At 43.5% G+C, this 20,531-nt stretch overlaps 1 protein-coding gene across 1 annotated transcript in view; it reads right to left on the reverse strand.

Moving 5' to 3' along the window:
* The window catches only part of LOC126248103 (polyamine-transporting ATPase 13A3), a 176,701-nt gene that overhangs the window by 133,616 nt on the left and 22,554 nt on the right, over window positions 1-20,531 (reverse strand). The gene's annotated exons all lie outside the window — the stretch shown is intronic.

Genomic DNA, 20,531 nt, shown 5'->3' on the forward strand with positions numbered 1-20,531 from the left:
ATTAAAAAGTGAACTCAAAACATGTTAAACATTTTATTTTCTTAGCTAACTTAAGATTGTTCATATGACTCATTGGCATAGATAAAGATAGACAAAAAAAGAAAATACTTTTCCACTCAAATTCAGGTACAAGCTATATTATATAACTACACTACACTGGAACAGAGATAAAAGTTAAAAAAAAAAAGAAAGAAAGCCAAATATGGGCACACTACAGACTCATAGGATCAAGTGAAGGTTCCAGAGCATCAAATTGAGAACATGTGGTAGGGAAGGTGAAATTTTTTTTTCCATTCGACCACTGCCATGAAATCATAAATCACATCAACATAGTATCAGTCTTAAATACATATTATACTATACATTACATTAATTATACTAGCTTAGTTGGAAAATGAATGTGAAAGGAAATTACTGGTGGCCTGTCCATAGGACTAATGCTAACATTCACCTGGAGTGATCTATCAAAACCATAAGAACTACAAAGTTAGAAAGTTGGTTCCCCCAAATACGAGTCCATTGCCTTAACCACTACTCCAGCATACTTGTTATGGTTAATGTTGGCAATATAATGATTCATTTATATGAGCTGTAGTCTGAGACACACCTTCCTCAAATGTCAAAGCTTCTAACGCATGGATGTGAGATAGCACTTGACTTAGATTAAACCAGTTTGAATCTAGATGGTGGGAAAAATTTAATCTAAAGTATTTTGACAGAAAGTGGAGGACATAGTGACACCGGATTCCTGATTATAGGTCTTCATGAAAATGCCCTGGGTTAATTTCCAAGCCACACCACATTATATCACGGAGTGAAGGTATATGAAATGGTGACAGTGAATCAGCTGTCACATGAGAACATTAAAGTCAGTCCCCCCCTCCCCTTTCAGGCTATTCTGGTGGGACAAACTATACGTCAACACCCTCACCAATCTTCCTCATAAAGATTATCATCAGCAACTAAAACACAAGAGCATGGGAATAAGGGGAGTAGAAGCTGGACCAGTAAAGGCTAAAGGTGATGAAAAGAACAGATTGTCAGCACAGAGAAAGAGAGAATGGGGGAAGAGAGAGTGGAGAGAGGGATGATGAGAGCAGAAGGGGAGTGAGAGAAAGGGAGGGAGAGTACGGGGAGAGAAAGATGAGGGAGGGAGAGGTGACAGAAATGGGGAGGGATGAGATGTTATATACACACACCAAAAGAAGTTTTGCATCACCTCGGTTCTGAGAGTTCCTGAACCTGTACAGAAAATTGGAATAAGATCAACATAAACATCATTTCTGCCCTTTTTATTGCTCATGAAAACCACACATTGCATGATGTACTACCATACAGCGAGACCTTCGGAGGTGGTGGTCCAGATTGCTGTACACTCCGGTACCTCAATACCCAGTAGCACGTCCTCTTGCATTGATGCATGCCTGTATTCGTTGTGGCATACTATCCACAAGATCATCAAGGCGCCGTTGATCCAGATTGTCCCACTCCTCAACGGCGATTCGGCGTAGATCACTCAGAGTGGTTGGCGGGTCACGTCATCCATAAACAGCCTTCTTCAGTCTATCCCAGGCATGTTTGATAGGGTTCATGTCTGGAGAACATGCTGGCCACTATAGTTGAGTGATGTCGTCATCCTGAAGAAAGTCATTCACAAGATGTGCATGATGTGAGTGAGAATTGTCATCCATGAAGACGAATGCTTCACAAATATGCTGTCGATATGGTTGCACTATCAGTCAGATGATGGCATTCACGTATCGTACAGCTGTTACGGTGCCTTCCATGACCACCAGTACACGTTGGCCACACATAACGCCACCTCAAAACAGCAGGGAACCTCCACCTTGCTGCACTCACTGGACAATGTGTTTAAGGCATTCAGCCTGACTGGGTAGTCTCCAAACACGTCTCCGACGATTGTCCTGTTGAAGGCATATGCGACACTCATCAGTGAAGTGAATGTGATGCCAATCCTGAGCGGTCCATTGGGCACGTTGTTGAGCCCACCTGTGCTGCGCTGCATGGTGTCATGGTTGCAAAGATGGCCCTCACCAGGGATGTCGGGAGTGAAGTTGTGCGTCATGCAGCCTATTGCGCACAGTTTGAGTCGTAACACGACGTCCTGTGGCTGCACGAAAATCATCATTCAACATGGTGGCACTACTGTCAGGGTTCCTCCGAGCCATATAATCCGTAGGTAGAAGTCATCCAGTGCAGTAGTAGCCCCTGGCCGGCCTCAATGAGGAATGTCATCGACAGTTCCTGTCTCTCTGTATCTTCTCCATGTCTGAACAACATCACTTTGGTTCACGCCGAGACGCCTGGACACTTCCCTTGTTGAGAGCCCTTCCTGGCACAAAGAAACCAATGCGGACGCAATCGAACTGCGGTTTTGACTGTCTAGGCATGGCTGAACTACAGAAAACACGAGCCGTGTACCTCCTTCCTGGTAGAATGACTGGAAGTGATCGGCAGTCGGACCCCTCCGTCTAATAGATGCTGCTCGTGCATGGTTATTTACATCTTTGGGCAGGTTTAGTGACACCTCTGAAGAGTCAAAGGGACTGTGCCTGTGATACAATATCCACAGTCAACGTCTATCTTCAGCAGTTATGGGAACAGGGATGATGCAAAACTTTTTTGTTGTGTGTATATGCTGTCCACTCACATTAATATGACTACCTGTCAAAAGCTTGAATAACCACATTTTGCAACACAGACCACTGTGAGACATGCAGGGAGAGAGTCAGTGCGATTCTGGGAGGTACCGATAAGGATGTGAGCCATACTGCCTTCAGTGCTATGGCCAGGTCTCTTGGTTGAGTATTCATGGTACAAACAGCCTAATCAAAGTGGTCCACAGATTCTTGCTTGAGTTTAAATTCAGGGAGTCTGGTGGCCAGGGGAGTACATACATTGCAAGCTATGTGACATGTTGCATTGTCTTGTGGTAGATGCTATCATACCAAGAAAAAACAAACTGCATGCAGGGGTGGATATGCTCTCCAGGATAGATGCATATTTGCATTGATGTAATGTGCCTTACAGAATCATGAGATCACACAGAGAAAGCCACAAAAATGTTCCTGAGAATATAACTCTCCTCCTCCTGCCTGGATACTTCTGACAATTGTTGCAGGGCCATAAACCCCAAGGGCCATCTGTCTGATGGAGCAGAAAACATCATTCATCTGAAAGGCCGCTTGTCTCCACTCAGTGGACGTCCAGCTGTGGTACTGGTGTGCAAATTTCAGCATTCGTTGCTGCACAGCACAGCAGTCAGCACGGGTGCATGAAACAGGCACCTGCTGCGAAGGCCCATACGCAGCACCATTTTCTGTACAGTCACTGAAGAGACACTGTTGAGAGCCTCTTTATTCACCTGGACAGTCAGTTGCTCAACAGTAGCATGTCTATTCAACTGAACACATCTCCAAAGGTGCCATTCACCGCTGTCATCTAGTGCCTGTGGTGCAGCAGAGTTGCCTCAGCGCCGGTTTTGGATAGCGCCATTGTGCCATGCACAGTACAGTTTAACCATGGTGGCACATGACCAGTTTAAAAACATAGCCATTTTGGAAATGCTTCCTCCTTTGGCCTGAAAGCCAATTATCTTGCCCTTTTGGACTTCACATAAATTGCTGCATTTCCAAATAATGACAACAACTGCACTGTTTTCCACATCCCCCTGACACACTTTATATACTGTCCACTTTTAGTGTTAGCCACCTGCTGTCTGTGAGTGGTTATCGTGCATTGATGTTGAACATAGATGGTAGTCACATTAGTGTGTGTGTGTGTCCCAAACTTTTATGGGTAAATTACACATATTAGCAGAGGTTCCTAAAGAGTGTATGTTGAGACAAGGAACTAATGGTCCAAAAACAATATTTATCTGCTTATTGACAAACAACGTACACCTTACAGATGCAGAATCAGCTTACACACATTGTTCAAAGTTATGTATTGTTGTGTTAAAATAGAAAGAATGCATTTGGCTGTTTTGCTGAATTAATGTCTGTCTGGGCAATAATCCACATCTTGAGTTTAAGACATACAGCCTTGTGAATATATAAATGCACACAGAAGCTGGATACTATAAACTTTTTATAGCACAGAAATGGCAAGTATGCTCACCGGTCAAAATATAATCAACCCCTTTAAGACTGCACTGCTCACTATGGAGTGCTGTAGATGGTGTAAAAATGGAACCAGGTGGTCACGTGACCTTCTACTGCTGGCGTAGCTCGTGGCAATGAAGTGATGTGTATGTGCCAGTCTGCATGTGGAACCATCACAGTAAGATGTGGAGGCATGAAAGAATAGCAGAAATGAGTCATAGTGTTTTGACCTCAAAGTAAAGGAGGTTGCCCGATATGTTGGTGTTGCAGTGTGCACTGTCCATTGTATCTATTGTGAAAACTCTTAAAGCTTTTTAAATAAAAAAGTTATTAACATCCTACATCTTTATTCTTCATGTCTACATATTTATTTCTCAACATAGTCACCCAAGTGACAAACACATTTCTCCCAATGAGAGAGCTGTTTGTTGATATCACCGCCATAGGATGTATGAGTTTCTTCATGGAGCAACAACCTCACCTCCACAGACACCACTTCATCATTGAAAATGTTTTTTAAGTTTAAGAAACAGATGAAAATCAGATGGGGCCAAGTTGGGTCCTTATGGAGGATGATCAATGACAGTGAACCCAAGGCGTCAGATTGTTGCAGATGTCGCAGTGCTCATGTGTGGTCTGGCATTGTCATGCTGAAAGAGAAGGTACTCTGTGTGTGGACAAATTCTTCGAATTCAAATATCGATTACAGGACACTGTTTCTGACACACTGACACAGTTACATTACACACTGTCATGTTACATGTTACAATTCGGAGCATTCTTGCAGCAGAGGACTGCAAGATATACAATACGAAAAGCTTTAAGAGTTTTCACATAAAAAATTTTTGAGGCATTGCTTTTCAGCACACCCTTGTACAAGGAATGGTGTACCACCCACAATTATGTCACACAATGTAGGCAGAGTGATCTTAAAAAGATCCTGGCAGACAAGGGGCGGAGATAAGTATCGTCCTGGCAGACAAGGACCAGAGATAAGTGTCATGCCTTGTCACTGAAACAAGAATTGCTGCCATCAGTTAATGCAGAGCCATCTCAACCGGTTTCCGAGTATACATCATGAAGAGAACAGTATGCAGTGGACATTTGGATCAGGTACCCTGCAAAGGTCATTGCTCAGAATGGCACATAAGGCTGTAAATCTTCGATGCACCAAATAACACAGAAACTGAACAGACTGACTGGAGGCATATAGTGTAATCCCACAAATCAAGACTTTGTGTCTTTTTAAAAGATGCAAGAAATTTAACCTGCAGTGTGTTGCATGCTTGTAGGTCCACTGTCCATTCACCTACCTGCAAGTCCTGTCTACCTGCAAGACACTCAGACGCTGTTCTGCATCCGTTCTACAGTTATCGAGGCACTCGTGTCTACAGATAAGCTATATACATGTGTGGTGTCTCTTCTGTGGGACTTGGCCAAGATGGTTAGGGCAACTGCTTGCATTAAGCAGGAGATCGGGGTTTGCGTCCCAGACCGGCACAAACTTTCAACTTTCACCATCAAATTATTTTAATGCTCGATTGCAACTGGAGTTGGTCTCTCCACTGAAATTTGGTATAGTTCAGGTCAGATGTGCTTGACTATGTAATTTCCGTACACGTTTTTCATATCGTGACTTGTGCCCACTCATTCAGGTAACCCCGGACATTAACTACAATGTTTATTTCAACATCCTAAATGACCAAGTTGCCCTTTCTTCTGTATCTTCATAATAAGTATCCTGTGACACTCCCATACTCCCGGCTGTATTCACAGAGCTACACGCATGCCTTCCTTGTTTGATGAAAACTCGTGCACCACATAGCACACTGACAGACCCATTAAATCATCCAATCTTAATTTCACTCAAAATGTTTGTGACTATTTGGAACAGCGGGTGAAATATTGTAATCAACATCCCGGCAATTTGGTAGCTCTATGGGATCTAAACAATGAGTGGCTTCTGCTGGAAATGGCTTACCTGAAGAAACTGGTGGGCTCTCTTCTTTGCTGAATTGAGGGCATTATGACGGCTAGAGGCAGTGTTACACAGCATTCTCAGTATGTCTCCTAGCAGTCTACTTTTTTATACAGTGTACTTACCTGGTGCAAATGCTAGAGGTGTTTATAATATGCATATGTTTTATTTTATTGTTCACTTACAAAATAGCTGTTATATAGACTGTGTTTCCAGTCTGTGCATTTGTTAGCACACTGTTTTGTCCCCATTTGAGTTCCAAAGGAAAAATGTCTTAATGCCAAAATATTCTTTAACTTTCAGTGCATCTACAAATAAGGAAGTAATGGGGCTTTTATGATAAGAAGTCGTGGAATAAAATGGAAGGCTCAAAGTTTTGCATGCAATGATTTCGTGACTGATGCTCGGTATGAATATATGGTTGATCTGAAAATGATTTTAAGCTGTGTGGAAACACCTGCAGAAAAAAGATTGCTGAAAAAGATGGTGTACAACAGTGCACTTCTTCAATAATTACAGCACAGTGGGGTTTTAGAGGAAGAAAAACCCCTTTAAATGACAACCAGCAGAAACAGATGGAACTTGGACAAAATACACTGCATGACAGTTGTTAAGGAATAAAGACATTGCTGGACAGCAATAATCACAGGCAATGATGGATGGCATGAAACACAGTACATACATAATAGAGGTGGAGTGGTATATTTATCACAAGAAATGGTAGATTTCACCACATGGGAAAGCAAGTTAACAGGCATAAATAACATTTATGTTTGAAACAGGTCATACTGCCAACAGACTCTCAGAGAGGAATATGCCCTCCTCAGGCACAAATGCACATTTTGCGCCTATTATTCACGGTGGCTACCTAACTGTCGAGTAGCCCTCGGAGGATATTCCCATCCCTCTCTCAAGGGGGTTTTCAGTTTATGTGCGGTTCGCAGAGCAAGTGTTTGTTGACAAACACAACTGAAGAGAATCTCCAGTATGTTTTATAGGGTATAGGTCTGAGCAGTACACAAGACATTCCATATGTTCAACATCTTCACTTTTCAGTGTGTCCAACACCTCAACGGTCCCGTGTGGGTGGACACTGTCGTCCATAAGAGGAAGTCTGGCCCTTCCACACCCCTTAACAAATGGACACGATGCAGAATAATCTCCACGCAATACCACTGTGCTGCAACATTACCTCACGCAATATGCAGCAGTATTCAGCCATTTTACATACGGTCTGCCCACACCATCATGCCTAGGCCAAACCAATGACGTTCATGAACATTCAATGGTGTGTAACGTGTTCCCCTCTCTCTCCAAACTGATGACCAGAACCAGTTGCCACACTGAACCAGGATTCATCGCACGTCACTGTGGACCACACTGTTGCCGACCCCCAACAACTTTGCTCCCTAGAACAACGAACTCTTTCTCAATGAAGGCGTGGTTGAAATGGTACGCATTTAACAGGCCTTCGAGCATACAAACCTGGCTGAAACAATCACCGAAAAATGGTTTTGGCAGAGACATGCAATGTTTGCAGCGATCTGCCTAGGAGTGAGTTGTCTGTTCCTTTTCGCTGCTTGGGCTACATATGTATCCTCCTGCAGTGTGGTGGTCTATCTACAACCACTGGCACGCTTTCAGATAACATTTCCACCTTCAGTGGCCTTTTTCAGTTGCGAGACGACACTTGGACACACCCATTACTGTGACTACAGTAGTGACACTGAGATGCTTCGCTGTCCAACTGCTCCTCCACGATCGGCAGCACTCCAATGATGTCTAGCAAACATGTTCTGGTACCACACACAATGTACCACTAAAAGATTCCACGACAACCTTCGTCCAACACTGTACCGCATGAACTGTCGAATGCATACAGAATGTCCGTGCACAAGCTTTGCTGCAATTAACACGACCTGCCCTCTACATTTTCTTTTATTATTATCGGTCGGATGGTCGGTAGCAACTGGCAGCTGTTCCTTAACAAGTGTCAGTTGTTCTTTAGCAACTGTCAAGCAGTGTATAGGGCAAATGTGGATAAAGAAAGTTTTCATAAGAATTATTTTCTGTCAATCAAGTCTTTTTTGTCAATAAAAATAAATAAATGACTTGCGAGTTTCGTACTGATGCAACACTTTCGATATGATGCGATTATAGCGACTTCCGTGTTGGTGGTTATTTACTCGAGCAGTTCCTCATGTAGCCTCATCAGACTGAGCAGATCGTGGTCCAGGCATTCCCTACATAGAGAAATCTAAGGTGGTCAGCAGAAGTCGAGCTCGAGACCGCAGCAACAGTACCCCGAGACGCAGAAGCCGCGCCGCACCTAGCAGCTCTGCACCACGCAAACGGCGCCGGGAAGTCCAGAATCAAGCAGGTACTCGTAGGAGTGCAGCAATGTTCCAGTGTGTGTGTGTGTGTGTGTGTGTGTGTGTGTGTGTGTGTGTGTGTGTGTAAGCGCGCGCGCCTCGAAACAATGGAAATGAGGAACGTCGACCAAACAAAGCCGCGCACGAACGAACCATTTCCTTTGATGCACCGACGCTGCGCGGAACTTGTTCGTTGTTGCGCAGAGCGGCGCAGTTTGTCATCCACACAGGCGGCGCCGAACCTCTTTTCTTGGTTTTGCGCGACGCAGCACGGCCGCTGTGGGTACAGCACAACCGTGAGAGTTTCGATGCTCTAGTCTGTATTAATAGTTAAGTAAGATAGTCCGTCATTTATGCATAACATAACCAACCGACGAGTGCATTCAGGAACTACCCTAATTCAGTATGCACAGGATGTACTTGTTTCTCATTGCTTTCTATCAGTTCTCCGGAAAGCTGATGCTTAGTATTTCATATTGCATTTGCACTCAAATACACGAAACAGTCCACCTCTTTCCTTCCAATGCGAACACTGCCTCAGTGCTGCCACTCCGCTTGATAAGGATAGAGCTTTCGAATGTTTAATCAAGTGCAGTTTTTTTCCCCTTGGGCCATTCCCTGTACCTCAACACCTACACAGAACAGTGGATAGTGCGAACAGATGATTTTAACGCCAGTGTAATGACATGGCTTAACGTTCCTGGATTTATTATATGGGAGAACACTACAAACGAACTGATAACTCGTACCGGGGAAGGTCGGTTAGTATCGGAGACGTAAGTTTTTACGAAATTATATTTTTTCTGAAATTTGTATTGGAACTCTCTTCAGACAAAAGAATACTATGATAAGTTACTTCCTAGGATTATAGAACTTAATGTCAGAAGGATATACTTTCGTTTTTTTTTTTTTCATCTTTCAAATTTTAGCGTTTTAATTTTTCGAGTGCTGTATTGGACATGAACAATAGTTTAAGTGCCTGTCAATGAAAAGGAAATGGAGGTGACATGAAAAAGCACTTAACAGAACAATAGGTTAAGTACCTGTCAATCAAAGGAGAACAATAGGTTTGCCCCCGAGTGCATAGCTGCCCCTGATGTAGGCAACCTGCACTAAAAAATTGTGCTCATACATAGTTTGTTCTACTACTATCGTCAGGAATGCCCCAGAGAAGTGTGATAGGACTACTACTGTTCTCTGTACGCATAAATGACCTGGGGGATAGGGTGAGCAGCAATCTGCAACTGTTTGCTGATGACGCTGTACTGTGCAGGAAAGTGTCGTCGTTTATTGACTGTATAAGGATACAGCATGGCTTACAATTTACATTTTGTGAGATGAATTGCAGCTTGCTGTAAATGTAGAAAAAGGGAAGTTAGTACAGATGAGTAGGGAAAAGATCCTGTAAATGTACGAATACAACATTTTTGGTGCGCTGCTTGACACAGTCGCTTCGATTAAACATCGAGGCGTAACATTACAAAGCTATATGAAATGGAACGACAAAGTAAGGGTTATAGCGGAGCAGGCGAATGGTCGAATTTGGTTTATTGGGTGAGTGCAGTTCACCTCTAAAGGAGACTGTGATATTGTAGAACACTAGTGAGACCCATTCTAGAGTACTTCTCGAGTGTTTGGAATCCTCACCAAGTCGGATTAAAGGAAGACTCCGAAGCAATTCAGAGACGGGCTGCTAGATTTGTTACAGGTTGGTTCGATCAACATGGTCATATTATGTACGTGCTTCAGGAACTTAAATGAAAATCCCTGGACGGAAGGCGACGTTCTTTTCGAGGAAGGCTGTTGAGAAAATTTAGAGAATCGGGATTTGAAGCTGACTGCGAGAAACCCCACAGCCGCCAGCGTATATTTCGCGGTAAGGACCACAAACGTAAGATAAGAGAAAGCAGGGCTCGCATGGAGGCATACAGACAATCGTTTATCTATTGCTCAATTTGCAACTGGAATAGGAAAGGAAATGACTAGCAGTGGTAAAACGTACCCTCCGCCACACACCGTATGGTAGCTTGCGGAGTATGTATGTAGATGTAATTTCGGATGTCCACAGAGATGTGCGTTGGACCCATAGCCGTTCGTGCTGTATATTAATGAGCCCGCGGTTATTAATAGTTCGAACAGTCCACGGGTGTACTGTCGGTCCACTGTGTCCAACGGGCACAATATTTCGGCGATCAGACATGTCGCCATCGTCAGGTGCGCTGACGAACTGAGCTCCTGAGGGCGGACGGCGCGAGGCGTTCTCTCTGCGGTCACCCAAGAAGGTGTCCTCGCCCAAGAGATGGAGACTGAGCGGGATTGAAATGCGACGACGAGAAAGTCGGCTAAACATCTTAATGCACGATGGACACGATGCACCATGTAAGGCGCCCTTCCCCAATTGGCTCGTTCTTCGGGAAAATTTTGAAGAATGGAGGTCAAACCCTACAGGGGTCCATCACATAACGGCCAAAACGTGTGAAACTCCTTTTAGTCGCCTCTTACGACAGGCAGGAATATCTCCGGCCTGTTCTTACTCCCGGATCCGCTGGGGGCAGACAGAGAAGGGCAGCAGGAATGGTCAACAGGTTAGTTTGACCTGCGGGAGAGTGTCACAGAGATGTTGACAGAACTGAACTGGCAGGCACTTGACGATAGACGTAACTATCTCGCGAAAATCTACTTACAAAGTTTCAAGAACCGCCTTTAGACGATGACTATAGGAATATAATACAACCCCTACGTATCACTCCCATAGGGACCATGAGGACAAGATTACATTAATTACAGCTCGCACAGAGGCATTTAAACAGCCAGTCTTCTCGTGCGCCATACGTGAATGAAACGGCAGAAAACCCTAATAACTGGTACAATAGGACAAACCCTCTGCCATGCACGTCACAGTGGTTTGAAAATTATAAATGAAGCTGACGTAAATGTATCTGCAGCCAAATAAATATGAATTACGTAACTTATTTTTTTCGTGCTGATAATTAAAACCTTATGACTCCCTTCGTAGATGAATTTGGAGAACCCTTTTCTCACTCCATCCACTAAATTAAAGGAACGAGCAAGAGACGGTGGGGAAAGGGGGGGGGGGGGAGATGTTTCTGTTACACGGTGTACCAACTGCCTCCCGCCGTATAGTGTAGAGGTTTATGATCAATATCCTGGAACCTGTGAATGAAATGATCGGCATCACCAAGGCGTTCCTATGATCGTACAATACAGCACCAATTTTTTGATAGGGCTGTGGTTATTCTTCAACGCAGCACGAGCCAGAAGAACAAGTCTGCGGGGGTGGTTTGGACCTGCCGAATTCCGATTTCTTGGAATTACCAAGGATCAGGCGCGATTGGAAAAGTATGTCAGTAATGACATATCCTATTCATTGTACTATGTGACATGCGACAATCTGACGTGAAAAGTCTTTAAGTGTTCCACTGCAGCAAAAAATGATATGCGACTGGACACTGTAGACCGGCAGTACACCCGTGGATATTTTGGTTTAATACATATCTCCATGCTAGTATATCCTGTCCAGCCTCTTCATCTCGACGTAACTGCTCAAACCTGCTTACATTAAAACCTGTTTAGTAGTCATAATCATTTATTAGTCTATGCTCATCCATTACTTACTTAAACACTACACACAGAACAAGTCGAGTAAGGGAGCGAGCGATTTATAAATTACAATCACAAATAACAAAAAATACAATTTAAATGGTAGAAATTATCCATAACTACAAATTCAGTTTTCAAATGCTGTGTTTTGCAATCCACGCCTTGATCTCCTCCTACAATTTTTACCCCTCACAATTCTATCCCTTAGCAGATTAACTACGTGTCCTGTCCATTGAACTCTTCTTTTCGTCACTTTGTAGTACCAGTTTCTTTTCTCTCCAATTCGAGTCGGTTCTTCCTAATTATTTATCCGATCTACTTATTTAATATTGGACAGTCTTCTGTACGACCAAATTTCAAAAACTTATGTGATCATCTTGTCTGAACTGTTTGTCATCCACCTTTCACTAATGATACACCCCAAATAAATACCTTCAGAAAAGAATTCCTAACATTTAAATTCATATTCGATGTTTAAAGATTTACTTTCAGAAATGCTTTTTTTTGCTGTTGTCAATTTACATTTTGTATCCTCTCTACTTCACCCAGTATCAGATATTTTACTGTCAAACAACAAAACACTTCTAGTTTAAGTGCTATTTCCTAATTTAACTCTCTCAGCATTGCCTGATTTAATTCGATTACGTCCCATTTCTCTTGCTTTGCTTTTGTTGATTTGCGGGCCTAATGAGGAAATTAAGGCCCAAGGGGAGCAGCAAAGTTACATCATCTGTAATCAGCGAGTATGCAACACACGAGCTTATACCAATCTGATTTAAGCATGGAGGTATAAGGAGGGGAGATGGCACTATGGCCGTCTGCTGTACGTCTGTTTGAAGCCGGTGGGCCGCCATGTTTGATTGGTCAAAACAGTGACAGAGCTCTTGTTAGAATTGCGTGTTCTTCATATTTAACGTTATGTCTGCGAAATAATTTCAGATGATGAGTGTTACAATGTTTACATGCATAACACGTCAGAATAGCTTTTTCAGGTGTTTTCGTTTTGTTTTTAATGCGTTTTTGCCCCAGCAATACCACTGATTTGGTCTCGTTAACTTAAGTGTTTCTTTTGGATACGAACTTCGAATGATGAAAAATAACAGTGTACAAAGCTCTTTTCAAACTCAAATCACCTTTTACTGTATTTGTGTCGATGTAAACTGAAAGCAGAACCCAAAAGCTATGCTAGTTTACATACCGGATGATATTTCTTACTCGTTTACACACTTATACAAAATTTCATTTGTAAATACAAACATCGTTTGTGCTTTGTCAAGAAAAATAAGCATATGAACCCACAGAGCCCTACGAGCTTCATTGATCGGAAATCTGAAATAAAATAAGAAGAAAACAAGTTTCACAAAACGTAAACAAGGCCGCACATCTCACGAATATAAACGACAATATTTTACGAACGGGGCCACTTACGCATGGAACGTGATTCCTTTTAACTTGGTAGCACTATTCCAACGGTTAGTACACCCGTAAACAACGCAAACCGGCATTTTAAAATGAAAAAACCTTCAGCAGCTCTAGACAGTAGCACAATCGGAAACGAGTCTTCTGACCAAACTGCAATGGCGGAGCTCGGTTTCTGTCGGCTTCAAGTTTGTGACGTCATGGCATCTCCCCTCCTTATAACTCCATGGATTTAAGCCACACCGCCCAGAGGCAGTTGTATCGATTCTCTACACAGTGCCTCCGATTTGTGAAACATAAACGTCATACACTTCATATCACTATCCACTATTCAAAAAGAGCTCACTGACACACACAATTCAATTTATTTTTTTTAGTAAATGTATTCTTCAGTGTTATCTCTAATACTACCAATCAACATATTTTTCCTCTGATATTTTCCTCCTCTATAAAAACCTGAGTACGACAATGTCCGGTATCCGTGGTTCTAATAGGAAAGCTTAAGTCCATGCTGTTCCTCACAAGAGACTTCTAACCAAATTGCGTGCGTATGGAGTACGACTCGATTCGTGGTTTCCTGTCAGGAAGATAACAGTACGTAGCAATCGACGGAAAATCATCGAGTAAAATTGAACTGATATCTGGCATTCCACAAGAAAGTGTTATAGGTCCTCAGTATTTCCTAATGCATATAAATGGTTGAGAGGATAATCTGAGGAGTCCTATTAGATTATTTGCAAATGATGTTGGCATTTACCGTCTAGTAAAGTCATCAGAAGATTAAAACAAATTGCAAACTGATCTAGACACAATATCTATTGTGCGACAAGGGGCAACTGCCTCTAAATAAGAAAAAGTGTGAAGTTATCCGCATACTTACTGGCTGGTTATAATTACAGTGCAGCAACTCACGGAGGTCCAGTGTGGGCTGTAATTATCGTATAGCAGCGAAACTAATGCGTTAATGATTCAAATGGCTCTGAGCACTATGGGACTTAACAGCTATGGTCATCAGTCCCCTAGAACTTAGAACTACTTAAACCTAACTAACCTAGGGACATCACACAACACCCAGTCATCACGAGGCAGAGAAAATCCCTGAGCCCGCCGGGAATCGAACCCGGGAACCCGGGCGCGGGAAGCGAGAACGCTACCGCACGACCACGAGCTGCGGACAATGCGTTAATGCAGAACCGATTTTCGCTGGAAAAAAAAAAAAGTTCCAGTTTCGGCCATTAGGTGCAAATCTGGCACTGTACACGGTATGACAGTTGACATCCACGTTGTGTTATTTAGCGAGCCATAACGCAAGTGAAAAATATGGCTATCGACAAGAGAGTCCGTGCACTGTTGGTGAAGAGTGCCGCACCAACTGAAAGGTCTGAGGAGAGGTCTGTTGTCATTTAATGATAATGAAGTTCGAAAACACGTGTGAGCTTGGCGTAGCGCCTAGAAGAGGAGGCGTCCAGCCTGATGGAAGTTATTGACGAGATTGCTGTTGCTATAACTGACCATGCAGCACCTACTCCGGCTAGTGCTAGTGCTAATGCTCACGTGCGCATATATCCGGAGGCAAAGGGAGGCCGCTGCGCCTCCCCCCCCCCTCCCCGCCCCTCACCATAGCTCTCCGGGAAAGGAAAATATATAGTGTCGTCAGGTGTTCTCTTTCCCCCCCCCCCCCAAAAACCCCCCCCCCCAAAAAAAAATTGATAACATAGTCGGAACTTCAACTATTATGGCTACTTAAAAGTTGCCTATCCTATTCGAAAATATTAAAAAACACTCCATAACCTATGTTTAGCACCCCGCGCCCTATGTATGGGTGCCGTGCAATGCCACGAGAATTGTCCATCCCATGATCAACAGTACGGAAAGTTTTGCAGTCTATTTCGCACTAGTACCCGCACAGGATCCAGATGGTGCAGCAACTGAAACCTCGTGATCCGCAACAACGTTCTGAATTTGCTCTTCGGTTTCTGGAACGGATCGAAGTTGATGAGGCGTGGCCAGTCAATATTCTATGGAGTGACGAGGAACATTTTAACTACAGGATGCAGTGAATGCCCAGACAACACCACCTCATGCCGCTCGCCCAGTGAAAGATCTGCTTAATGCAACCTTCCACAAACATGTTATCTCCAGAGGTTTTCCAAATGCATCGTCTGTAGATCACTTGGTCTGAATCCATGTGACCTTTGGCTCTAAGGATATCGAAAAGAACGCTTTTAACAGGGACACGTTCAGTCTGCATCTATCTGCAGGCCAGTATACAGGAACACGTTGCTGAGATTCCACCAGGACTACTGCGAGCAACTGTTGATCACGTCGTTTTACGAATGCAGCACCTCGTCGACGTCTCCGGTGCTCGTAGTGAACTAACTGTATAAGTGGCAGTTAATAATGAAATAAACATTATGCCTTTGTCACTTGTTTGACATTTTCTGCCCATGCGCAGTTTCTAATCCATCACATATAAACATCTCTAGACGTGTTCCTTGCAGTCACAGTCTGCATCTGGTGGTCAAAATTGGAACCATTATTATTGCAGTGTAACCTGTTCCGCATTAGAATATCTACCAAGTTTCGCTGCCATACGATTTTTACAACCCACACTGGACCTCTGTGAGTAGCTGCGCACAAATCACACAAATTTGAAGGCCGTCAATTCAACTAAATACCTTGGAATTACAATTCCGAACAACTCTCCCTCCTCTGCTAGAGTATTGCTGTGTGGTATGGGGTCCTCACCAGATAATATTCCAAAGAAGGGCAGTTCGTTTTGTATTATCGTGAAAAAGGGGAGAGAGGGTCACCGATATGATGAGCGAGTTCGGATGCAAATAATTTAAACAAAGGTGTTTCGTTGCGGCGAGATATTTTCTTGCGGAATTTCAATCTCCAATTTCTTCTCTGAATGTGAAATTATTTTAGTGTCGCCATCCAACATAAAGAGAAATGATTATCGTTAAAAAATAAGAGAAATCGGAAACCGTACGGAAAGATTAAAGAGTCCATTCTTCCCACGCGCTGTTAAGAGAGTGGAACAGTAGAGCAATAGAAAGTGGTTCGAAGAACCCTCCGGCAGGCACCTAAGTGTGAACAGCAGAGTAGTCATGTAAATGTAAATGTCACATTTTGGTGTTACTGTGTCATACTAATTCTACAAGTTGGAAGTACATTTTAAGTCAGATCTTGCAGAAAATACATGTGTAACTGTCCAACCATATACTTCAAGGTTTAATTACACTTGCACCACAAAAAAATTGAAAAAAAAAAAACCGGTCAAATATTTTGTGAAATGATTTGTCTGAACGTAAGAAATAAAATCTATTCGAGAAACATGACGTGCCTTTGAATGATGCTCGAAATCACCTACAGCAAATGAGATGCAGATTGAGAATTTACATTTTTTATCGGGAAAAGTGAGAGGACGAGAACAATAATTTCGACAATCTTTCAAATTGCTTCCTGCACTGCATGCATTCTCTTTCCTGATATTTGAAGTGTTCCGTACTTAAAAAATTTTTGGAACTTTTTTACACCTTCGGGAGTAGATTACACAAATATGTCAACGTCACACAATAGAAGACTGAACGGTCTACATAATCTCCCCCCCCCCCCCCCCCCAAGACAGATATCGTCTAGCACTTCGTTTTCAAGCCACGAGTGGCTAACCGGGACCATCCGACCGCCGTGTCATCCGCGGTGGAGGATGCGGATAGGAGGGGCGTGGGGTCAGCACACAGATCTCCCGGTCGTAAGATGGTATTCTTGACCGAAGCCGCTACTATTCGGTCGAGTAGCTCCTCAATTGGCATCACGAAGCTGAGTGCACCCCGAAAAATGGCAACAGCGCATGGCGGCCTGGATGGTCACCCATCCAAGTGCCGACCACGCCCGACAGCGCTTAACTTCGGTAATGTAACGAGCGTATGGCATTGGTGACCGGGAGACCCCTCGCGGGGCGGTTCGGCCGCCGCTCCACAAGTTCTTTAACGCCACTACGGCGACTTGCGAGTGAATGAGGATGAAATGATCAAGACCACGAGCCGCGGACGCTTAACTTCGGTGATCGAACGGGAAACGGTGTATCCTCTAGCACTCTTTAAAATTATAAGTTAGACATTGAACTTTAAATTATCAATAGGTACCTTTTCTGTCGTACATGATTTCGAGCATCATTCAAAGGCGCGTCAAATGTTTCTTTAGTCGGTTTTATTTCTTACTTTGAGGCAATTCATTTCACAAAATATTTGTGACGTTTTTCTTATCTTTTTTTATTTGAAGTTTTTGACACTCAAATATCACATAAATGTATCTTTTTATGCACAAAATTGCTAGCTCTTTTTTTTTTGACACTTCATTTACATAGCTAGCAGCATCTGTTCGTCAAATCCCTCAAATCACTAAGTTTTTCTTAATATGGGGCCGCGGGTGTTCATGTCTGACGCCGTGTGCCCGCCGGCGCCCACACTCTCCTCCGTTTAATACAGAAATACGCATTACTGAGTTGACGCCGGCGTACAGAAGATCGGGTACAATGTCTTGTTCAACATTGTGAACTTTGTTTTTTTTTGCAACTGTACAAACCACCGCCAAGATACAGAGTGAAGCGTGAGGCCGCTGGCGACCACACAGTGTCAGGCGTGAACCTCTGCTCTTTCAGTCTGCGGCCTCGCGGCAGTCACGCGTTATTTGGAAAAATGGAAACCCCGTGATCAGGCACTGAAGACAGTCGTGTGCCCGCCAATCATCATCGGATACGGTATGGAGGAACATGGGGTCAGCACAACGCACTCCCAGCCGTTGTCGACGTTCCGACCTAGGAGCTACTGCCTCTCAATCAGGTAGCTCCTCGTCTGGCTTTACGAAGCTGAGTGCACCCTAATCCAGTCCTCACACCAAGGAAAACTCCCTTGCAGTATCGGGAATCGAACCAGGGTCCCCCGGAAGAGGGTTTGTGGGGTTGACCACTCGGCTATGGAGGCGGACACGGGTTAAATAGCTTCATGTCCCCGCCCCCCCCTTTTTTCCCCCAAAACTAGACGTCACACTGATCAGTTCGCTACCCCATTTCCCACACGTTGACTGCCAGGAGCTTGGTGATGGATGTTTTACAGCCAGGCTATGCACACAGCGTTGCGGCAGTCAACGTATTAAGTATGATCGTTTTTTTAATTATTTCATTCACTGAAGTGTACATAATCGCTGACGTATTCCAGCCTTTTGATATTCACTACTGGATAAAAGCCGCCCCTACTCTTTCCATATATAGGATCTTTAGGTATATTGGTGCACATTCAAGCTGCTGCTGTGTGTTTTCTAGTGCCATCCCACCTATCTTCCCTTTGATCGCCGTTTCCGTCTTATTATCCCTAGGTATATAGCACAGGACGTTCTCGGTCCATCTTTAGGTATATTGGTGCACATTCAAGCTGCTGCTGTGTGTTTTCTAGTGCCATCCCACCCATCTTCCCTTTGATCGCCGTTTCCGTCTTCTTATCCCTAGGTATATAGCACAGGACGTTCTCGGTCCATCTACCATTCATTCGTATTCCGCCTTCCTCCACCTCATTTCCATTACCGGTGGAATAATTATTACCTCTCTGACTCCAGTATGTCCTCTGATCCAGTTGTTTTCTTATATATCCATTCCTCGTCACGCAACTGACAGCCTTTTTACAACGATTTTTCCATTTTAAGTCCACGTCTCACTGACTAAAGACGTGAGAATGATCGCTGAGAAACTAACATTGCAGTCGAACGGATGTAGGCGGAACAAAGATATGATCGAGCATTCCAAATTTATAATTCTCGGTTAATACTAACGCGGAGATCTGTATTTCGTTCTGTAGATAGTGATCTGAAATCTGAGCGTGAGTTACGGCTCCTTACTACTGGAAAAACATTCCGTCAACGACAAGGTCATCGATGCTCAAGTTGCTGCGTCTTTCTTTGGTGAAATTATAATCTTAGTATGCAACAGAACCACGTTACTGAATCACAGGGAAAAAAACCCGACCATAACTGGAATGAATTTTCTACTTTGATACTCCGAAAAGTATCGTAAAAAAACTGGTGTGATCAACATGCACATCAAAGTAGCGATATAACTGGTTCAACGTTCGTATCAATTTGTATGGACGTCTGAGTTGATTAAAATTCTCACGTTAACGGTGGTTTGATCTAAATGAAGGTTTAGAAACTTTCATCATAGCTCAGTCGTAGTGTAAAAAATTTTGTAAATTTGTGGTAAGATACTATGCACTTAAACTAACTTCACTTACGCTAAGGACACACACGCTAACGCCCCCCCCCCCCCACACACACACACAAACACAAACACAAACACAAACACACAGGCGCGCGCGCCCAAAGGAAGACTCGAACCTCCGACGGCGGAAGCCGCACGAACCATGACAAGGCGCCTGAGACCGCGCGGCCGTCGCAGTGTAGATCAAGAAGTGACTACGCCTAGTCTTCAGTGCAGCTGAACGAGAAAACCAGGTACGGCGGAAAAACTGCACCCCTCGTTTTAATTTTCTACTTATTCGCAATCACCCACAATATGCACAAAATTCTTTATCAAACTTAAACACAAGATGTTTGTTTCTACGTTCAGGTTTCAAAAACTGAATGCCGTACATCTTCGTACGGCTCCATTTACCAGTGGTGTGCATCTATGGTTGTTCCTGATGGGAAACTTAAGTGATTCCTAGTATAGTATTTAATGTAAATGTCACAACACTTCATAATTGACTGTAATCAAAATACTGGACTCCAATTCGAACGGACGACTGTTCAATACTATATCCAGATTAAAGTCTCCTACGATTTCATTACCTCGCAAGGAGCAAATGTTGGGGAGGTGTCATCGAAAAGGACACGGATAAATTTCTTCCCTTAATGCAGGCTTGTGCTCAATCTCTACTCATCTCGTCGTTGACGGGGCGTTATACCAGAATCCTGAGTCTTCCTTCCGACTGTACACAAAGACCATGACAGATGCAATCATTT

The sequence above is a fragment of the Schistocerca nitens genome, chromosome 3 (genome assembly GCF_023898315.1).
Source record: "Schistocerca nitens isolate TAMUIC-IGC-003100 chromosome 3, iqSchNite1.1, whole genome shotgun sequence".
Taxonomy (NCBI): Eukaryota; Metazoa; Arthropoda; class Insecta; order Orthoptera; family Acrididae; genus Schistocerca; species Schistocerca nitens.